The 13931-nt window shown below is 41.4% G+C and overlaps 1 protein-coding gene across 2 annotated transcripts in view; it reads left to right on the top strand.

The window, feature by feature from the left end:
* mindy4 (MINDY lysine 48 deubiquitinase 4) overlaps window positions 1-13931 on the top strand; it is a 188263-nt gene that overhangs the window by 128934 nt on the left and 45398 nt on the right. The window lies entirely within an intron of this gene.

Raw genomic sequence — 13931 nt, 5'->3', positions numbered from 1 at the left:
TTTAGAAAAGACCATCTGAAATTCAAATATGTTTTCTTTCGTGATAAGCGCTAGTATTCGCAACATTTATCTGAACTGGTGTTATTTTGATGACTTATTGTTTAGTTGTACCTCATGTTTCAGTGCAGTCCATATCCCGAGAGTAAATATGGGGGAAAAAATACTTCCAGCTATTGTGTTGCTTGACGACAGCTAGCGTGATGTAAAGATATGACAGGATTTAAGGCAGAACTCAAGAATTGGGAAGATGAGTAGCCATTAGGTCACCCAAGCCAGCTGCACTATCCGTTAAGGTCATAGCTGATCTGATGTTGATCTTGAGACCATTTTCCAATATGGATCTCATAACCCTTTATTCCTTTGCCTAACAAAAATCTGTCTAACTGTGACTTGAATTTTTAAAAATTTATTTTGTTGGAAGTGGGCATTGCTGGCTGGCCTGCATTTATTGCCCATCCCTAGAGATTTTGTCATGATTGGTACAACTGAGTGGCTTGTTGGGCCATTTCAGAGGGCAGTTGAGAGTCAACCACATTGCTGTAGGTCTAGAGTCAGATATAGACTAGACCAAGTGAGGACAGCAGATTTCCTTCCCTGAAGGACACTAGTGAGCCAGATAGGTTTTTCTGACAATTGACAGTGGTTTCATGGTCATCAGTAGATTCTTAATTCCAGATTTCTTTTTGATTTCAAATTCAATCCTCTGCTATGGCAAGATTCAAACTTAGGTCCCCAGAACATTAGCTGATTTTCTAGATTAATGATCTAGTGATAATACCATGTGGCCATCGCCTCCTCAGAATATTTAGTGACCCAGTCTCAACTGTTTTCTGGAGAAGATAATTCCAAAAATGATCACACTGCAAGAAAGAAAACTTTTCCTCATCCCAGTCTTGAATGGGAGACCCTTGATTTTTAAGTTGTGTCCCTTAGTCCTAAGCTGCCCATGAGGGGAACCATCTTCTCAATATCTGTTTTGTCAAGTTTCCCTGAGATCTTACAGACGTTTAAGTCAGATCACCTCTCATTCTCCTAAATTCTAATGAGTACAAGTCGAATCTAGTCAACCTTTGCTCTCAAGATAACCCTTTATCTCAGGAATCAGTTGAATGAACTATCTCTGAACTGTTTTGTGTAATCATATTATTTCTTGAATGAGACAAAAACTGTATATAGTACTCCAAAGACAGTGTCATAAAGCCCCTACAGCTGTTGCAACACTCTTCTACTTTCATGCTTAATCCCTTTGCAAGAAATTATAACATTCCATCTGTTTTCCTAATCACATGTAATTGCATATTAATGTGTGATTCATGTGAGCAACATCTAGTCTCCTCTGCACAGTAAAGATCTGCAGGCTCTCTCGATTTGAATTATATACTGCTTTTTCATTTCAAGTTCAAGGCCAAGTTCACATTTTCTCACACTCAACTCCATCTGCCAAAGTTTTGCTGACTCATTTAGATTATTTGATGGGATTTAGGTTATTGTCTTGACAATGTACTCTCCTACCTGTCTGTACTATCAACAATACCTGTGTCACTTTATTCAAGATATAGAGGCTCTAAATATTTGAGGGTTCAGCACTGATCCCTGTAGAACTCTACTTGTTACAACTTGCTAACCTAACAATGAGCCTTTTTATTTCATTTTCTTTTCAAATGATGCTAATAGGCTACCCCTGATATAAATCCTTGAACGACACGGTAGCTCAGTGGTTAGCACTGCTGTCTTACAGTACCAGGGTCCTAGGTTTGATTCCAGCCTTGGGTGACTGTCTGTGTGGAGTTTGCATGTTTTCCCCGTGTCTGCGTGGGTTTCCTCCGGGTACTCCGGTTTCCTCCCACAATCCAAAAATGTGCAGGACAGGTGAATTGGCCACGCTAAATTGTCCGTAGTGAAAGGTGCATTAGTCAGAGGGAAGTGGGTCTGGGTGGGTTATTCTTCGGAAGGTCGGTGTGGGCTTGTTAGGTCAAAGGGTCTGTCTCCACACTGTAGGGAATAAGATTCTCATTATCCATGTTGGTTTTTACATCCTCAAACAATTCCAAAACTTAGTCAAACATGATGTCCTTTTCCCAAAGCTATGTTGACTGATGGTGTTATGTTTTTCTAAATGTCCTGTTATTACCTCCTCAAAATTGGAATCGAGCATTTTCCCTATGGCAGATATTTGGCAACTGGTACTTTCCTGCTTTGTCTCCACTTCCTTTCTTGAATTTGCTATATTTGTGTTACATTTACAATCTGCTGGGACCAATCTAAAATCCACAGAATTTGGGAGGATCATAAACAATGCATCTCCTTTCTTTGCAGTAAATCCTCTTAATATTCTAGTACGTGGCCCATCAGGTTGAGTGGGCTTTCAGGTCTTTAGTTCTAATTGTTTTCCTAGTACCTTTACCCTAGTGACTGCAATTGTTTTAGATTCCTTCCTACCTTTTACCTCTTGAATTACAAGTGTTCCTTGTTTTCTACTGTGAAAATTCCTAATCAATGCTTTACCATTTTCTTTAGTATGATTCATTTCCTAGTTTATCCCTCTAAGGGACCAATACTCAAGTTACTCTTTCCTTTTTAAATGCTTGTATAAACTCTTTATCATCTGCTTTTATATATTTCTAGCTCACTTTCTCTCCTACTTTAATTTGATCCTCTTATTTTTTATTTTAGTAATTCTTCAGTAATCTTCACAGATTTTTATCATATTTATTTAGTCACTAAATAAGAGTTGCTTTTTCATTTTCCATTGAGAAATTGAGATTTTAATGAGAGTTATGAAATATCTTCTTAAATTTTTCAACATTTTTTTTAACATTTTCTCAGTTCACTTTAATTCCAGCAGCTTGGTTTTATTCACCTTTTGCAAAACTAATTACCCTTATTTGCATTTAAGAAATTAACCTTTGATCTACACTTCTCACTTTCAAACTGACCATCATGTCATAAGATGTAGGAATAGGTGTAGGCTATTTGACTCATCAAGTCTGCTCTGCTGTTCAATGAGATCATACCCGATTTAATCATGCTCAATTGCACTCTACAGCCTCTAAAGTCCTCTGTAGTAAAGTCCTTCCTGTACCCTACTGGCAGATGAATCTCTGCCCATTTCCCATCTGCTTGAATGTGTGATGGTCTCCATTTCCTCATCAAGACATTATTTGTTAAATAATAACACACAGGGATGCATTCACTCTTCTCTGTAAATGCCTTTTGATACAACTGTCTTATGTTCTCATCTTTCTGCTGTAATTCGATAAGCTCAGCAGAGCTAAAGGTATTTGCATGTTTATCTAGTTGCTCCTGCTCTGTCCCACTTATCTGAACAAAAAAAATCTCGGAAAGCTATGTCAGCTTCTTTATCTGTGCCTTTTGATCTCTCCTGCTTCAACTTGTGCCTCTGTGACCTTGTGATCACATAATCTGGGAGAATTCCTGGATAAGCATCCTTCATTTCTTCAGTTGCCTGCATCTCCACTAGCTTTTCAACTAGAGTAGGCAGCATGCCTACCGGTAAATCATCTATATCATTTGCAAGGACAGATTGCATTCCTGGAGCTGAGAGTTGTCCAAGTCTCCTACCACAAATTCTCTACTCTTCTCTGGGCTCTCTAGCCTCACTTTACATAATTGAGCAATTTTAGTCTCACCATGAATTCCTGTTACCAGTACCATTTCTGGCAGTAGTCTCTTAGGAGTACATATCTCCTCATCCTTCAGCGTCACAGACTGAGAGGATTCTGTGTCCCTTAATATTGTAACCTCTTTATCTGCTACTCCTGGCCTATATGAATAAACTTTACCCTTGCATGTACATTTTTTTTAAGCAGATCTGGCACTTCCACCGTAATCAACCTCTGAATATCTTGTACACTCTGAGGCACACTCAGTCCAACAAAACTCCCAGGCTTGTCCAGTTTTCCTACATCTGGCTTTCTCCTGGCCCACCACTACTGTGATTTTGTGTGGCTCACTTTATTACAATGAAAATACTGGAACTTTTAACTTCTTTGTCCCTATCAAGGGTTTGTTTTTTACCCTGTGGTAAGTTCTCCTTTTGATTTTCACTGAGATCTACCTTTCCCTTGCTATGTGAGGATTTCTTTTTGCCCCAGTTTCTATCCCTCATGGACTGAAGTTGATTCTGGAAGCCAAACCGTGTTTTATGGACCAGCTCATAATCGTCAGCCACCTCAGCTGCTAATCTTGCTGTTTTAACTCTCTGCTCTTCCACATGCGTTCGCACTATTTCCTCGCTAAGGTTACCTTCAGCCTTTATCTCCAGCCTTTTAAGCTGACTTTCCTTTTTAAGTGTCAATTTCTGAAGTTCAAAAGCTCTCTCTCTTTTTCCTCTGTTCTGCTGCTCTCTTTTTTTCCTCTCTTCTGCTTTTAATCGTAATTCAAACTGTTTCATTTCAGCTTCCCTTTCCTTCTCTCTCACCTTTACCTGCAGCTGCTTCATTTGCAATTGAATTCTTGCCATCTCTATGGATTCTGATGGTTTCTGTGGCAAGCTTAAATGCTGAGCTACTGCTGTAATTATCTCTTCTTTCCTCACAGGAGCAGGCAGTTCCAATTCCAGTTTGTCTGCTAATTCCAGCAGCTTGGTTTTATTCACCTTTTGCAAAACTTCCAAAGTCACTGGATCCAATTCCAGAAAACTTTTGGTGACTGAAAGAGCCATTACTATCCCAAGCTTTGTTTCCCCAACCAAACCAACACCTGAAATAAAGACACTGGCACCTACCACTGGCTGTTTAAAATCCCACAGAGAGCCGCAAATCTGTTATGGACTAGGCCAGACCACTCCAAAGATTCTTATGCAGGCAGTCCAGACCATAACTTTGCAATTTGTTTCGGGGGTGGGGGGGTCGTCTACCATGTTTTAAAACAGACAAAAAATTATTTACAAAATTACACAATGAAACACAAAGAACAGAATAAAGAACCTCTCAGAACTCGGTCTATCCAAACTAGACTTAATGAAGCTATTCCAAATATGCACAACAGCCCCAATAAGCAAACCATCTTAAAAAAAGGAACACATGTTTACAGGTTGATGTTAGAAGGGCAGAAGGAGAGAGGAAGAGGTTCCACACAGCTGAACTCCGAACTAGTTCTGGACTGAACTGCTCAGCTAGAAAGGTGACCACTCCCCTTTCATTATACAGGTCACTTCTAAAACATGACCTCTTTGGTCTGAAGTCTCATCTGTTTACATGTAAACAAAAAGGCCTCTCAATTCCCTTTAATCTCAGTATCAAACCAGTCTAATCAGAACTGGGAGCAATTTTCGACCCCACTGAAAAAAACCAAGGACATAGTCTCCTTGAGAAAAGATTTTGGAAGAAAAGGGATTAGCTTTGCAACATTATCCAAATGTCATCTAAATATTTTAACTGTACCTGCATCTCCAATTTTCTCTGGCAGTTTATTCCAATCACTAACTATTTTGTGTAAAAAGTTACCCCTCATGTCCTTTTTAAATCTTTCTCCTGACATTTTAAAAATATGCTCCTAGTTTTTAACTCCCTCACCTTTGGGGAAAATACCCATGATATTCACATTATCTGTGCCCCTCATGATTTTATAAATCTTACTGAGGTCATCCCTCAACCTGCTAGGTTCCAGTGAAAAGAGTCCTAGCCTATAACTCAAACCTTCCATTCCTGGCAACATTCTTGTAAATCTTTTCTGAACCCTCTCCAGTTTAACAATAACCTTTCTCTAACAGGGTGACCAGAACTGCTCTCAGTATTTCAGAAGAAGCCTCACATGTTCTATACAATTTCAAAGTGATGTCCCAACTCCTATACTCAAAAGGTTTGAGCAGTGAAGGCAAGCACGCTTAATGCAGCCATAACCACTCTGTCTACCTGTGACGCGAATTTCAAAGAATTACTTACCTGATCCCCTAGGTGTCTCTGTTCACTACCCAGGGCCCTACCATCAATTGTATAGGCCCTGCTCTTCTTTATTTTACTAAAATGCAATACCTAACGTTTATCCAAATTAAACTCTGTCTGCCACTCCTCAGCGCATTGACTCAATTGATCAGGACCTCTTTGTAATCTTAGATAACCTTCTTCACTGTACAAACAACTTTGGTGTCATCTGCAAACTAACTAACCAAGTTTTCTATATTCCCATCCAAGTCGTTTGTATAAATGACAGACAAAATCGGACACAGTACCGATCCTGTGAATAACGTGGGACACAGGCCTCCAGTCCGAAAAACAAGCCTTCACCACTACCCTCTCTCCCCTACTGTAAAGCAAATTTTGTATCCAATTTGAAAGCTTATTCTGAATCCTATGTGATCTCACTTGACGACTTAGTCTTCCATGCGGAACCTTGTCAAAGGCTTTACTAAAGTCCAAAATATTTACTGCTCTGTCATTCTCAATGTTTCTGGTTACTTCCTCAGAAAATTCAAATTTGTGAGATATGATTTCCCTTGTGCAAAACCAAGCTGACTATCCCTAATCCTTCCTTGCATCTCCAAATGCATATAAATCCTATCTTTCAGAATCATCTCCAACAACTTACCCACCACCAATGTCAGATTCACAGGTCTATGGTTGCCAGGCTTCTCCTTACAGCCTTTCTTAAATAAAGGCACAACATTAGCCACCCTCCAGTCCTCCAGCATGTCACCCATGACGCAAATATTTATTCAAGGGCCCCCATAATTTCCTCCCTAACTTCCCACAACGTCCTCGGATACACTTGATCAGATCCCGGAGATTTATCCACCTTTGTGTTTTCTAAGACCTCCAGCATTCCTCTTCTGTAATGTGAACTGTTTTCAAAACATCAATATTTATTTCCCTCAGTTGTCTAGCCTCTATTTTTTTTCTCCAAAGTAAAAACTGATGCAAAATATTCTTTTAAAATATCTCCCGTGTTCTGAGGTTCAACACAAAGATGTCCTTGTTGATCTTTATGGACCCCTACTCTCTCTCTCTTTTTGCACTTTGCGTATGTCATTGCTCTTAATCTATTTGGCCTTTTCAGCACTGTAGGGATTCTATGATTCTTTACTTTTGACTCTGATTTGTCAGTTTTCAAAAAAAAACCTTAAAATCCACCTCCTATTTCTTATTCTGCAGTTTGAAAGAAATTTTGGTACCTAAATTTAGTTCTGGGCATGCTACTGGTAAGGAAGATTTCATTAAATATTTTCACCATCAATTTCATTAAATCATTTCATTAAGTAAGTACTTTGTCACAAGTGACGATATGATTGCAATTGATAAAGGATGACATTAACACAGCTTTAGAAAGGATAAATTTGAACCAGACCAGCAGTAAATATCGGTGCTGTGCTTACTTGAGGGCAATTAGGAGTAAATTAACTATCTCTTCTGAAATTTCAGGCAGAAGAAAGTGAGGACTGCAGATGCTGGGGTTCAGAGCTGAAAAACGTGTTGCTGGAAAAGCGCAGCAGGTCAGGCAGCATCAAAGGAGCAGGAGAACCGACGTTTCGGGCATAAGCCTTTCTTCAGGAATGAAGAAGGGCTTATGCCCGAAACGTCAATTCTCCTGCTCCTTTGATGCTGCCTGACCTGCTGCGCTTTTCCAGCAACACATTTTTCAGCTCTGAAATTTTAGGCAGGAAAAATTGATCCAATAATTGTGGAGTCATTGAAGACATAGTTTGTAGTTGTAATGAGAAGGTTGGTATTTGGGAAATGGGAGATGAAATTTACCTGAAAATAATCTACAGCCAACTCAATCATTTGACCTTTTAACTGTTGGAATATATGCCAGGCTCTGGCTTATTCATTGGTCAAGTTGTGGGTTTTGCCCTCGTCCCACCTGCCATTAAAGTTGATTTTAGTGAGAGAACCATCTTCAATGTACCTGCCTCTTGTTTAATGTTACCTAACGTACAGTGCTATTGAAATAATCCTTGGTGTCTATCTCTAATCTCTCACATCTCACATCTTAAATCTGAATTTAAGCAAGCATAACTTTACTTTGAAGGTTAAATGTTTGACAGGCAGGTTAATAATATTTGAAAAGTGTGGTGCTGGAAAAGCACAGCCGGTCAGACACCTCCGAGGAGCAGGAGAGTTGACGTTTTGAGCATAAGCTTTGGTCCAACTTGTCCATGCCAACCAAATATCCCAACCTAATCTAGTCCCATTTGCCAGCACTTGGTCCATATCCCTCTAAACTCTTCCTATTCATATACCCATCCAGATGCCTTTTAGATGTTGCAATTGTACCAGCCTCCACCACTTCCTCTGGCAGCTCATTCCATGCACGCACCACCCTCTGCGTGAAAAGATTGCCCCTTGAGTCCCTTCTATATCTTTTCCCTCTCACCCTAAACCTATGCCTTCTCATTCTGGACTCCCCCACCCCAGGGAACAGATTTTGTGTATTTACCCTATCTATGGCCCTCATAATTTTGGAAGCCTCTATAAAGTCACCCCTCAGCTTTCAATGCTCCAGGGAAAACAACCCCAGCGTATTCAGCCTCTCCCTATAGCTCAAATCCTCCAATCCTGGCAACATCCTTGTAAATCTTTTCTGAACAATTTCAAGTTTCACAGCAACCTTCCGATAGGATACCAGAATTGCATGCAATATTCTTACAGTGGCCTAATCGACGTCCTGTACAGCCACAATATGACCTCCCAACTCCTATACTCAATGCTCTGACCAATAAAGGAAAGCATACCAAATGTCTTCTCCACTATTCTATCTACCTGCGACTCTACTTTCAAGGAGCTATGAACCTGCACTCCAAGATCTCTTTGTTTAGCAACAGTCCCTCAGACCTGACCATTAAGTGTACAAGTCCTGCTAAGATTTGCTTTCCCAAAATGCAGCAACTCGCATTTATCTAAATTAAACTCCATCTGCCACTTCTAAGCCCATTGGCCCATCTGATCAAGATCCCGTTGTAATCTGAGGTAACTTTCTTCGCTGTCCACAGCACCTCCAATTTTGGTGTCACCTGCAAACATACTAACTATACCTTCTATGTTCATATCTAAATAATTTGCATAAATGACAAAAGGTAGTAGACCCAGCACTGATCCTTGTGGCACTCCACTGGTCACAGGCCTCCGGTCTGAAAAACAACCCTTCACCACCCCCCTCTGCCTCCCACCTTCAAGCCAATTCTGTATCCTAATGGCTAGTTTCCCCTGTATTTCATGAGATCTAACCTTGCTAATCAGTGTCCCATGGGGAACCTAGTCGAACGTCTTACTGAAGTCCATATAGATCACATCTACTGCTCTGCCCTCATCAATCCTCTTTGTTACTTTTTCAAAAAGCTCAATCAAGTTTGTGAGACATGATTTCCCACATACAAAGCCATGTTGACTATCCCTAATCAGTCCTTGCCTTTCCAAATATATATGCATCATGTCCCTCAGGATTCCCTCCACCACTGACGTCAGGCTCACTGGTCTATAGTTCCCTGGCTTGTCCTTACCATCTTTCTTAAATAATGGTACCATGTTAATCAATCTCCAGTCTTCTGGCACCTACCTGTGAATTTCAGTGATACGACTATCTCAGCAAGGGGCCCAGCAATCACTTCCCTAGCTTCCCACAGAGTTCAAAGGTACACCTGATCAGGTCCTGGGGATTTATCCACCTTTGTGCATTTCAAGACATCCAGCACTTCCTCCTCTGTAATACGGACATTTTTCAATATGTCAGCATCTATTTCCCCACATTCTGTATCTTCCATGTCCTTCTGCACAGTAAACACTGATGCAAAATACTTAGAACATAGAACATAGAACAATACAGCACAGAACAGGCCCTTCGGCCCACGATGTTGTGCCGAACATTTGTCCTAGCTTAAGCACCCATCCATGTACCTATCCAATTGCCGCTTAAAGGTCACCAAAGATTCTGACTCTACCACTCCCACAGGCAGCGCATTCCATGCCCCCATCACTCTCTGGGTAAAGAACCCACCCCTGACATCTCCCCTATACCTTCCACCCTTCACCTTAAATTTATGTCCCCTTGTAACACTCTGTTGTACCCGGGGAAAAAGTTTCTGACTGTCTACTCTATCTGTTCCTCTGATCATCTTATAAGCCTCTATCAAATTACCCCTCATCCTTCGCCGTTCCAACGAGAAAAGGCCTAGCACTTTCAATCTATCCTCGTACAAACTATTCTCCATTCCAGGCAACATCCTGGTAAATCTTCTCTGCACCCTCTCCAAAGCTTCCACATCTTTCCTAAAGTGAGGCGACCAGAACTGCACACAGTACTCCAAATGTGGCCTAACCAAAGTCCTGTACAGTTGCAACATCACTTCACGACTCTTGAATTCAAACCCTCTGCTCATGAACGCTAATATACCATAGGCCTTCTTACAAGCTGTATCCACCTGAGTGGCAACTTTCAAAGATCTATGAACATAGACCCCAAGATCCCTCTGTTCCTCCACCTCACTAAGAACCCTACCGTTAACCCTGTATTCCGAATTCTTATTTGTCCTTCCAAAATGGACAACCTCACACTTGGCAGGGTTGAACTCCATCTGCCACTCCTCAGCCCAGTTCTGCATCATATCTAAGTCCCTTTGCAGCCGACAACAGCCCTCCTCACTCTCCACAACTCCACCAATCTTCGTATCGTCTGCAAATTTACTGACCCACCCTTCGACTCCCTCTTCCAAGTCATTAATAAAAATTACAAACAGCAGAGGACCTAGAACTGATCCCTGCGGAACTCCACTTGTAACTGGGCTCCAGGCTGAATATTTACCATCTACCACCACTCTCTGACTTCGACCGGTTAGCCAGTTTTCTATCCAATTGGCCAAATTTCCCTCTATCCCATGCCTCCTGACTTTCCGCATAAGCCTACCATGGGGAACCTTATCAAATGCCTTACTAAAATCCATGTATACTACATCCACTGCTCTACCCTCATCCACATGCTTGGTCACATCCTCAAAGAATTCAATAAGACTTGTAAGGCAAGACCTACCCTTCACAAATCCGTGCTGGCTGTCCCTAATCAAGCAGTGTCTTTCCAGATACTCATAAATCCTATCCCTCAGTATCCTTTCCATTACTTTGCCTACCACCGAAGTAAGACTAACTGGCCTGTAATTCCTGGGGTTATCCCTATTCCCTTTTTTGAACAGGGGCACAACATTCGCCACTCTACTTGTTTAGTATCTCCCTCATTTCCTGCGGCTCCACACAAAGGCTGCCTTGCTGATCTTTGAGGGGTCCTATTCTCTCCCTAGTTACCCTTTTGTCCTTATTATATTTGTAAAAATCCTTCGGATTCTCCTTAATTCTATTTGCCAAAGCTATCTCGTGTCCCATTTTTTGCCCTCCTGATTTCCCTCTTAAGTATACTCCTACTGCCTTTTTACTCCTCTAAGGAATCACTCAATCTCTTCTGTCTTTATTCTGGATCAGTGGTGCTGGAAGAGCACAGCAGTTCAGGCAGCATCCAATGAGCACCACTGATCCAGAATCTGGTTTCCAGCATCTGCAGTCATTGTTTTTACCTCTCCTGTCTTTACCTGACATATGCTACCTTCTTTTTCTTAACCAAACCCTCAATTTCTCCAGTTTTCTGGCATTCCGTACACCTCCCAGCCTTTCCTTTCACCCAAACAGGAATATACTTTCTCCGGATTCTCATTATTTCATTTCTGAAGGCTTCCCATTTTCTAGCCGTCCCTTTACCTGCGAACATCTGCCCCCAGTCAGCTTTTGAAACTTCTTGCCTAATACCATCAAAATTAGCCTTGCTCCAATTTAGAACTTCAACTGTTAGGTCTGGTCTATCCTTTTCCATCAATATTTTAAAACTAATAGAATTGTGGTTGCTGGCCCCAAAGTGCTCCCTCACTGACCTTTCAGTCACCTGCCTGTCTCCTTTCCCAAGAGTGGGTCAGGTTTTGCACCCTCTCGAGTAGGTACATCCACGTACTGAATCAGAAAATTTTCTTGTACAGTCTTCGCAAATTCCTCTCCATCTAAACTCTTAACACTATGGCAGTCCCAGTCAGTGTTTGGAAAGTTAAAATCCCCTACCATAACCACCCTATTATTCTTACAGATAGCTGAGATATTCTTACAAATTTGTTTCTCAATTTCCCTCTGACTATTAGGGGGGGCTATAATGCAATCCCAATAAGGTGATCATCCCTTTCTTATTTCTCAGTTCCACCCAAATATCTTCCCTTATGTATTTCTGGGAATATCCTCCCTAAGTACAGTTGTAATGCTATTCCTTATCAAAAACGCCACTCCCCCTCCTCTCTCGCCTCCCTTTTCTATCTTTCCTGTCGCACTTGTATCCTGGAACATTAAGCTGCCAGTCCTGTCTATCCTTGAGCCACCTTTCTGTAATTGCTCTGATATCCCAGTCCCATATTCCTAACCATGACCTGAGTTCATCTGCCTTCCCTGTTAGGTCTCTTGCATTGAAATAAATGCAGTTTCATCTATCAGTCATGCTTTGTTCCTGTCTGCTGTGACTGTTTGACTTGCTTCTGTTCTGAACTGTCCCAGTCTCAGATTGATCTCTTTCCTCAGTATCTCCCTGGGTCCCACCCAATCTCCTTACTAGCTTAAATCCTCCCGAGCAGCTGTAGCAAGTCTCCCTGCCAGTATATTAGTCCCTTTTTAGTTCAGGTGTAATCCATCCTTCTTGTACAGGTCACTTCTACCCCAGAAGAGATTCCAATGATATAAAAATGTGAATCCTTCTCCCATACACTAGCTCTTCAACCACGCATTCATTTGCTCTGTCCTCCTCTTCTTACCCTCACTAGCTCTGGGGGTAATCAGATATTGCTACCCTCGAGGACCTCCTTTTTAAACTCCTGCCTAACTTTCTATTCTCCCTTCAGAATCTCATCCTTTTCCCTTCCTGTGTCATTGGTACGAATGTGTACAATGACCTTCTGCTGGTCCCTCTCCCCTTTGAGAACATTCTGCACCCTCTCTGAGACATCCTTGATCCTGGCACCAGGGAGGCAACACACCATTCTGAATTTTCACTGCTGGCCACAGAAACATCTGTCTGTCCCCCTGACTAGAGAGTCCCCTAACACAATCGATCGCTTGGAACCAATGTACCTCTCATTATATTAGAGCCAGTCTTGATACCAGAAACATAGCTGTTCATGCTATATTCCCCTGAAAGTCCGTCATCCCCTGCATTTTCCAAAACTGCACACTTATTTGAAATGGGGATAGCCACAGAAGACTCCTGTACTCCCTGCCTATCTCTCCTACCTTTCTTGGAGTTAACCCAAGAAAGGTATATGCGGCTTTTCTCCCTTCCTATAACTGTCAACAACCACATCCCCTAGCTCTTGTAAATTCCTCATTGCCTCTAACTGTTGCTCTAACTGATCCATTCGACCTGACAGGATTCGCACCAAACAACATTTATTACAGATATAATCCTCAGTAACCCTTAAACTCTCCCGAAACTCCTACATCTGACAAGAAGAGATATCACTCTACCAAAGGCCATTTTGCTCCTTCCAAACTACAGACCCAGAAAATAGCACCAACTTATTGCTCTCCAAAACACTGCTCCAGGCTAACTTAATATTTATGGCTTATATTTTTAAAATTTAATCAAGAGACAGATCCCAATAAAAACATATAATCAATAAAGAACCTATTCTATTCACTATTGTAGACTTACAGCAAGCCTATACTTAAAAGTATTTACCTTTATCAGGCTTATGCTTGAAACGTTGACTCTCCTGCTCCTCTGATGCTGCCTGACCTGCTGTGCTTTTCCAGCAGCACACTTTTTGATTCTGATCTCCAGCATCTGCAGTACTCACTTTCTCCAGGTTAATAATGGCAACAATGTTAGGGTCATTTGAAATATAGCTAGATGCCACATTTGGAGAGTAGTGGTTGCATTTGCAGTTCATTCATGAAGTCTGAGTT

Source organism: Chiloscyllium plagiosum, unplaced genomic scaffold, assembly GCF_037043375.1.
Source record: "Chiloscyllium plagiosum isolate Xiang-an unplaced genomic scaffold, Cpla_swu_hap1 HiC_scaffold_5, whole genome shotgun sequence".
NCBI lineage: Eukaryota > Metazoa > Chordata > Chondrichthyes > Orectolobiformes > Hemiscylliidae > Chiloscyllium > Chiloscyllium plagiosum.
Note: the sequence above shows the minus strand (reverse complement) of the source record. Positions and strands in the feature narration are given on the sequence as shown.